Source organism: Manis javanica, chromosome 10 (assembly GCF_040802235.1).
Source record: "Manis javanica isolate MJ-LG chromosome 10, MJ_LKY, whole genome shotgun sequence".
In the NCBI taxonomy this organism is placed as follows: domain Eukaryota; kingdom Metazoa; phylum Chordata; class Mammalia; order Pholidota; family Manidae; genus Manis; species Manis javanica.
The window spans coordinates 45,732,526-45,741,168 of NC_133165.1; the positions used below are offsets into that span (position 1 = coordinate 45,732,526).

General features: G+C 49.3%; 1 long non-coding RNA gene across 1 annotated transcript; it reads left to right on the forward strand.

Annotated features, from left to right (window-relative positions):
- Positions 1-6,710: 6,710 nt before the first annotated feature.
- On the forward strand, positions 6,711-8,603 carry LOC140844068 (uncharacterized). The gene is made up of 2 exons (XR_012122233.1): positions 6,711-7,299; positions 8,016-8,603. It is a non-coding gene; the product is annotated as an uncharacterized lncRNA (long non-coding RNA).
- Positions 8,604-8,643: the final 40 nt, after the last annotated feature.

Genomic DNA, 8,643 nt, shown 5'->3' on the forward strand with positions numbered 1-8,643 from the left:
GCTGAATTCTCTTATTTCCTTTGAGTATCAGGTATCTAATAGCCCTCATTTCCACCTAGCAGATGCAGATCTTTCAAACAACCCTAGGAAGTGGATTCAAACATTATTCCCTTTCACATCTGAGGAAATGGAGACACTACTCTGGCACCAAAGCCCTGTACCTAAAGCTACCTATTCAAACTTGTAAGTTCTCATCCCCTGATCTATGCTGTTTCCACTATTTCTGGCAGGTAGCTTAAAACATCTTGGGATTGGCAACAAATAGGAATACCTGAACAACCCTAAGTGCACCAAAGACCAAACTGCCAATTGTAGTAATGACACTCTTTCATTGTTTTGTTTTGTTTTGGAAAACAGTTATTTTTCAAATTAAAAATGTTATTTATATGTAATGGGTTTATTCTATTTTTTGAAGATTTTAAAATGGAGATACAATTCATATAAAATAAAATTCACCATTTTCAAGTGTACAGTTCAATGGTTTTTAATATATTCACTATTGAAAGGAAAGGAGCGACACATAGCAGCAATTCACCGGAGAGTTCCGCTTTATTAGGGAAAGGTGCTGGGTTATATAGGAGGGGGCATGAATTGATTGAGGTGTCACTTCTACGGGGCTGTTGGCTGTTGGCTAGGTGCTGGGATTGGGAGGGGGGCGAGAGGTGATTGGGCTTCAGGTGGCGCCGGCGGGAACTGAGGACCCTGAAGAGAAGCCGGAAGTTTGCCTTCTTACTGGTGGGGACCCTTCATTCCCCCCTTACTCCTCTATGGGTTTGTGGACGTTGCTTTCTCTCTGGCTGCTTCCTGCTGAACAGGGGCGGAGAAGGGAGTGAGGGCTTGAGGATTGGGAGGAAAGGGTTGATAGGACTCCCCGCAGTAAGGACGAGTAGATGTGGACTTCTTCAGGTTTGGAAATCAATGAAGGTTCCCTGTAACCATAGGTTGGCCAAGAGGATATGGGTGTCAGGAGCCAGGCGTCTGCGGCTATTGTTTCCAGGAACAGTTTCCAGTGGAGGGAGGGGTCCATCTCAGCGTGTGGTGAGGAGGTCACCTGAGGGTGAGGGATCTTCTGTGGCCAGAAGCTGGTAGTTCCTGAGTAAAAGCTGGTTGAAAGCTTGATTAGAGATTTTTCCGACTTGGGATTTGATGAACTTTATTATACAGGGTAAGAAGAGACAGGCGAGAAGAATGATTATTATGGGGCCTGCAATGGGCCAGAGCCAGGTGAGGAGGGGGTTTGTTAGTATTGACGAGAATGGGTTGGAATTGGAAGCAGAGTGGAGACTGGAGGCAAGGTCGGTGAGTTTGGTAATGTCAGTTTCTACAATGCCAGATTCGTTGATGTAATAGCAGCACTCTTCCCAGAGGAAGATGCAGGTGCCGCCCTTCTCGGATGTAATCAGATCTAGGGCCTGCCGGTTTTGAAGGGTGACTTTAGCTAGTGAAGTGACCTGTCTTTGGAGAGAGGCTAGAGAATCGGCAGTGGATGTCAGGGCTCCCTCAAGTTTGGCGTTGAGATCTCTAACTGCCTATAGAGAGTGACCCAAGGCTTCTCCCGAAAACCCTGCCCCAATGGCTGAGGTGATCAAAGAGCTACTGACTATGATGGGAAGGAAAGCAGCTCTTTTTGTGCACGAGGGCAAGGGAGGTTGGAGCTCAAGGAATTCTGCCATGCTGTAAAGTGTTAACTGTGGGATTAGGGTGACGAGAATGCAGGGTGTATCGGAGTTGAGAGGCAGTGAGTTGAAAAGACTGCCATTACACTAAAAGAAGTGTCCCGGTTGTGTAAAAGTCTTAGAGCCGGAGGTAGGGGTGTAGATAGAGAGGCAGTGAAGTGCGCTGGAGGGGGGTGGAGTTGGGCTTACACAGTGGTGGATGGTGAGATTATCTGCGTATTCTGGTTCCCATAGGGGTATGTCTGCCAGGGGGCAGAGGGGTTGTCTTTCTGCATGGAAGGAGTAGTTGGAAATATTAAGGGGCATGGCGGCCAGCAGTGGGCGCTGTAGTGATGCGCACAAGAAACAATTGTCTGTGTTAAGGGTGTGGTTGAGAAAGATGGTGGTGTCCTGAATGAGCTGTAATGAAGAGTAGGAGAAATGGGAAGAGGGGTGGGGATAAGAAGATGAAGAGGCACTATCAAGAGTTTGGATAATGACTTTTTCGGAATGTCTGCTATCTGATGCAACTTGAGAGATCTGGGAATGAGAGGGAACATACTTTCGAGAGATATGAAGGGTACGGTGGAGGGTCGAGGACCCCCCGTAGTAAACTGAGGCTGTGACTCTGGCAGCCCATCGAGAGTCCCAGGGATCTGGGATTGATAAGGAGAATGAGCCGTTGGGATATTTCATGAAACGGTTGGAGGAGTAATACTGTGGGTACTGGAAGTTACCTATGTAGTGAATTGTGCAAGACTAGTAGGGACATCTCCTGTAGGTATCTGGCCATTGCCTGCAATAGGCTTGTTTTTGGTCATAGAGGAAGCAGAGGTAGGGAAATAAGGGTAGCTGCTAGTGAACACTTCAGTGGAGGGAGGAAAGTGGAGGTATAAAGGCTCAGAGCAGCTTTTCAGAGGGAAGTCTGGTGTGGCAATGAGGGCAGTAACTTTTGTTTGATGCTGTGTGTAAGTCTGTCTGACTTTGAATCGCCATACAAAGGAGGCTAGGGTGGTGGGGAAGACAATAGGAATGAGGAAAAAAAGCGAGAGAGCAGTAAAGGAGGAAAAAGTCATGATTCGGGTATGGATGGCAAAGGGGGTGAACGGGATTTTGGAGGAAAGAGGACAGTAAGGTCAGGAGTCTGGAGGGAGGGAGAGTCTGTAAACTTTTGTAGGTTAAGAGATCTTTTAGGTGATGTGGGGACAGAATGGTAAGGGGCGCTCTGAATGTCAGTTTATGAGCTTCTTTCTGCAAGAGCTGTCTAGCGGCTAATGCTCGTAGGCAGGGGGCCCATCCCTGAACTGTGGGGTCTTATTGCTTGGAGATATAAGCTACTGGGGCAAAGCATATTGGCCTAGGACTCCTAGAGCTTGACTGGACCTCTCATGAATGTATAATGAGAAGGGCTTCGACAAATCAGGAAGATGGAGAGCTGGGGCTTCTACAAGGGCTTGACGGAGCTTAATGAAGGAGTGTCGGGGTGAGGAGGATAATGGTTTTATAGGGGGGCTCTTGCTGAGGTTGTATAGGGGTCTTGCCAACAGGGTGCAGGGAGAAGTTAGGGATCTACGTTCTAAAATATCTAGCTAGGCTTAGAAAGGGCCTAGAAAGGAAAGGATTTTTGTCTTGGTTTTGGGAATGGGCAGGTCAGAGAGGAGCCATTTTCTGTCTAAGGTAATGGACTTTGTTGAGATAGAAGGAATCTGAGGTAAGTGATAGGAGGGGAAGAGATTTGAGCTTTGACGGGGGATACTCGGTAACTTCTGGAAGCTAGAAGGTTAAGTAGGGAGGCAGTGTCAAGTTGAGACTCTTCCCACGAGAGACTGCAGAGTAGAAGATTGTCTATGTATTATAAGGTGGACTTGGAGTGATCATGATGAAACTGTTTGAGGTCCTGAGCTAGGACCTGTCTAAAAATATGGGGACTATCTCGGAAGCTTTGTGGCAAAATTGACCAAGTGAGTTGTTTAGAATGTCTTGTGTATGGGTCCGTCCAGGTGAAGATGAAAAAATCTTGGGAGCAGGGGTCTAGAGGGATAGAAAAATGGGTCTTTGAGATCTAGGACTGAGAAGTGGGATGCTGAGGCTGTATGGATTTGGAACTAAGAGATGGATAGGGACAATGGCTATGTTGATGAGGCGAAGGTCTTGGACAAGGCGGAAAGATCCGTTGGTTTTTTTAACAGCTAATATGGGGGTATTAAATGGGGAGTGAGTGGGTCTGCTTGAATGATGGGTTGGAGGCCTATGAGGGCTGAAGTGGTTAGGGGGTATTGGGCCTGACAGATATACTGAGAGGGGTCACATAATTTGATAGAGGCAGGGGGACATAGGGCCACGGAGGGGCTTGTAATGTCCCAAACTTTGGGATTTACAGGGTGTATGAGGGCAGAACCGGAGCTTTCTTTGGGTAGAGGGGGGTCGTCGGCTATGAGGGCCATCAGAAAGGGAGTACTGGGGGCTGTGGGAGTGGATATAGTTATGGAAACGTGGAGGAGGGAAAGGATGTCTCGTCCTAGTAAAGGGATGGGACACTGGGGCATAACCAGGAAGGAGTGGGAGAAAGGTATGGGATTGTCTTGGATTGTGCATAAAAGGGTGGGTGGGGGGTTTAATGGGAAAATCTGTTTACCTCCTACTCTGACTATAGGAGTAATGGCTGGCGTGGTAGGGCCCCGGTATTCTCACAAGACTGAGAAGGTGGCTCCTGTATCTAGGAGGAAGGAGATGGGGTGACCATCTACTGTTAAAGTAACCCTGGGCTCCTGTTTGGTGATGGAAATGGTCGGGCGAGAAGCCCCCAGGCCCCATCAATCTTCTTCTGCCAGCCCCACTACGGCGGGCTTAGGATGGGGGTTGTTCGTCCAGCCTCCCCTTTGGGTGGTTGGGCAATCAGACCCCCAGTGGCCCTTTTTGTGGCATCTGGGGCATGGGGTGGTAGGAAATCTGGGGGAGGGGCACGCCCTTGACCAATGTCCCTCTTTTCTGCACTTGAAACAAGCTCTTGGGGGGGCTTGTTTGTAGAGGGGCGCCCAGGTTGTGGTTTTATCAGCTGGGCCAACATCTGGAAATTGGCCTGATCAGCCTTTTGTTTACGGCATTCTTTCTCCTCCTCCCGCTTATGGAAGACTTTAAAGGCCACTGTTAGGATCTCAGTCTGTGGGGTAGCGGGGCCCTGTTCTAACTTTTTGAGTTTAGCTTTAATGTCGGGGTAGCCTTGAGCTAGGAAGTATGTCATAAGGACATGTCTTCCTTCAGGTGTTTCTTGGTCCAGGCTGGTATACTGTAATAGGGCTTGAGTGAGTCTGTCTAAGAACTCGGAGGGGATTTCATCTCTCTTTTGAATTATGTCTTGGAGCTTTTGAAAATTGACTACTTTACAAGCTGCCCTTTTTCAGACCTGCTATTAAGCAGGAGGCAAAAATATCTGGAGAGCGGAGACTCATGGCGGTGTTATAATTTCAGTGTGGGTCTTGTTCGGGGACAGCAGTGGGGCCAGGGGGATAGGTGGGGTCAGTCCTGTGGGTTTCAGTAGCCTGCATTTGGGCGAAGTCCTAAACTCATCTACGCTCTTCAGGGAGGAGAGTATTGACCAGGAGCATGAAAATGTCATGATGTGTGAGGCTGTAAGACTGGAGGGTCTATTGAAACTCCCTGATGTATGTCATGGGATCAGTGGAAAAGGAACTTAGGCGTTTCTCTAGTTAGGCTAAATCTCTTAAGGAGAAAGGGACGTGAACGCGCACGATGCCTTCGGATCCTGCTACCTCCCGGAGGGGGGCGATAATTTTGGGAGGCTCTCGGGACTGAGTCTGAGGGGGACTGAAGGGTTCTGGCTCAGTCTGTGGGGGAGTGACGCGGTCTAGCCGTGCCTAGTCGAGCAGGTCCTGAAGTGTGAAGGGGGGCAAAGAAAATAAAGAAAGATAGAATCGGACCCACATGTCGCCAGCTAGCAGCCCAGCTGCTTGCCTCTGCTGCTTTAGTTGGGCTTGAACTCATGACTCTGAGGTTAAGAGTCCCATGCTCTACTGAGCTACAGCAGCGCTCCAGTTAATTGCTTATGGAATGCGTTGTTTTCTATTCCTGCCACATCGGCAAGTGGGGGAAGGGCATAGCTAAAAGCAGGGGCAGTGTTTCTACACATCTTCAAGGTCTCCCTATTTTCAGAGTGAGGAGTCTTGGCAAGATATGTTTTTGTGGACAGATAACTTCTAAGGACTGCACCAGTTGTTCTCTAGCTTGTGCTTTCCCATGCTGCGTTCAGACATGGGGGGAGGTGCTTTCCCATTCTCTCTACAAACATGTGAGAAGACAAAGGCGGTCCCTAACAGGGGAGAAACAGATGATGAGGGCAAAGACGGAGGAGGCCCCTGGGACCTAGTTAAAGGGGGGCTGAAAGGCTCAGGCTTAATCTGCAGGGAATGAAGGTGGAGGACGTGAGATGGGGGAGGAGATGGTTGGGGAGGAAGGGAGAAGGGCTGTTGTAGGAGAAGAAGGGGAAGGGAGTGAACGGGAGGCTCCTGCGGGGGCGGCGGCTTGCAGGCTAGGAGAACTTGGGAGGGGGCGGGGAGAGGAGGAGGCGGAAAGCTTCCATATAGGGAATCTCCTTCCATTTTTTCAGGCGCTGGCAGTAGTTAAAAAGATCGCGAGTGATGTTAGGATCAAGAGTTCCCCCTGCAGGCCATTGGTTGTTATTGTCTAGGGGGTATGTTGGCCAATCTTGGGAGCAATATTTACGGAGAAGTTTTGGTTTTATATCAGGTATCAGGGAGAGGGTAGCCAGATGCTTAAGCAGGCATTCAAGAGGTGAACTTTCAGGGAGGGATGAGGAGGCTCCCATGGCTAAAGGACAGAGAAGGAGACAAACAGGGGAAGACAAATGTAGATCCTCGGACTGGAAGCAGACCACAAGGAGAAAAAGGGCGTCCCCGATGATCCTTGGTGGTCTGCGGAAACTCGTATACGAGTCGGAATTTCTTGGAAAGTGTGGGTCGTCACCCAGACTTCCCTAAGAAGGCAGAGTACCGGAGTCTCGAGGTACCTAGCGCTAGGCGTTTTCGGCGGACGGAACAGAAGGAGGAGGGGGGGAAAAGGGAGCGTTCTCATCCACAAAGGAGTCACCCCATTCATGGCTGTTGGAGGGGGGGTGCCTGAGAGTCAGCCGCAGCCGTGAAGGCCTGAGGCGGGGATTTATGACTGTCGGAGGAGGGGCCTGAGCGTCCGCCGCAGCCGTAAAGGCCTGAGGCGGGGAGAGTTCCCTCCTCATCCCCGAGCGTCAGGGCCTTGCCGGACGATCACGGTCAATGGCACTGCGATAGCTCGGGGAAGAGTGGCCCACCCCGGGGAAATTTTGCTTAAAAACTTTCAGCACTGATGGAAGGAATGGTGAATGCGTTTGACTGTCGGAGGAGGGGCCTGAGCGTCTGCCGCAGCCGTAAAGGCTTGAGGCGGGGATTTATGGCTTTTGGAGGAGGGGCCTGAGGGTCCGCCGCAGCCGTGAAGGCCTGAGGCGGGGAGCGTTCCCTCCTCATCCCCGAGCGTCAGGGCCTTGCCGGACGATCACGGTCAATGGCACTGCGATAGCTCGGGGAAGAGTGGCCCACTCCGGGGGGAAAACTTACCTAAAGGCCAGAGAGGAGTGGTGAGTGTGATGAGCCAGCGCCGGAAAAAGAGGACGAGAGCAAGCTGCTGCTGGTGTCGGGGGAAGACGGGGCCCAGTTGGGGTGTCCCGTCTCCCGGGTTTCGGCACCAATGAAAGGAAAGGAGCGACACATAGCAGCAATTCACCGGAGAGTTCCGCTTTATTAGGGAAAGGTGCTGGGTTATATAGGAGGGGGCATGAATTGATTGAGGTGTCACTTCTACGGGGCTGTTGGCTGTTGGCTAGGTGCTGGGATTGGGAGGGGGGCGAGAGGTGATTGGGCTTCAGGTGGCGCCGGCGGGAACTGAGGACCCTGAAGAGAAGCCGGAAGTTTGCCTTCTTACTGGTGGGGACCCTTCAACTATGTTGTGCAACTATTACCACTGCCTAACTCTAGACTTTTCCATCACCCCCCAAAAAAATTCCATAAGATAGTCCCAATTCACCAACCCCTTTCCATCCCCTGGCAACCATTAATCTACTTTCTGTCTCTATGTATTTGTTGCTGTAATTTTAGGTGTATTAATACATATTTCAAGTTTGCTTTAATTTCTAATACAGTAATTGTCCACAACACAATCCAGCCAGCGTGGATAGATAAAACCCACATAAACAGAAGATCTTTTGGGACTCAATTTTTAAGAATGTAAGAGAATTCCAAAGCCAAAAATATTGAGAACTACTGGTCTAATGTTGATTTTTCGCTTTGTTTTTAGGTTAGACATAAATGTCTAAATCAGAGTCCTACCAGGAGCAAAAAGATGGGATGATCATCCCTGGTTAAGTTTCTGGAGGGACAGAGAACTACTTAACAGAATATTTAACCTATAGGACATGGGACCTATGTGTGAAGCTTAGCAACAGACTGATGTGTGGAGTACTGAGTTACAAACTAAGGAACATCTGAGCTGGCCTCAACTCAGACATATGCCACCTGAGCTCTGCACCTCACAGGGTGGCTTTGGGCTCTGCAAGAGCTGAGTGCAATGTTGACTGTCCACAATCCAGCCAGTGTGGTCCACACCTGCAGAAGTGATCAGATGTTAAAGCACCACTGACTGGCACTGAAGTCAAGTCCTGAAATGCACAAAACGACCACCCCATCCACCTCGTACACCAGGCGTGCAAAATAACTAAAGACGCAAGAAACTGTAGAAAGATCACTACCAGTCATTTAGAATAACCCTGTTTTCACGCAACGTCTTCCTTATTCATATACTCACTGCTTCTGCCACTCAAATGGTGAAAACTATATTTAATTCAGCGAAATTTTTGGATAAATCAATTAAAGTATCTTCATTGTGTTTGACTCGTACCAATATTTGTAGTGCGAAAATTGGTAAA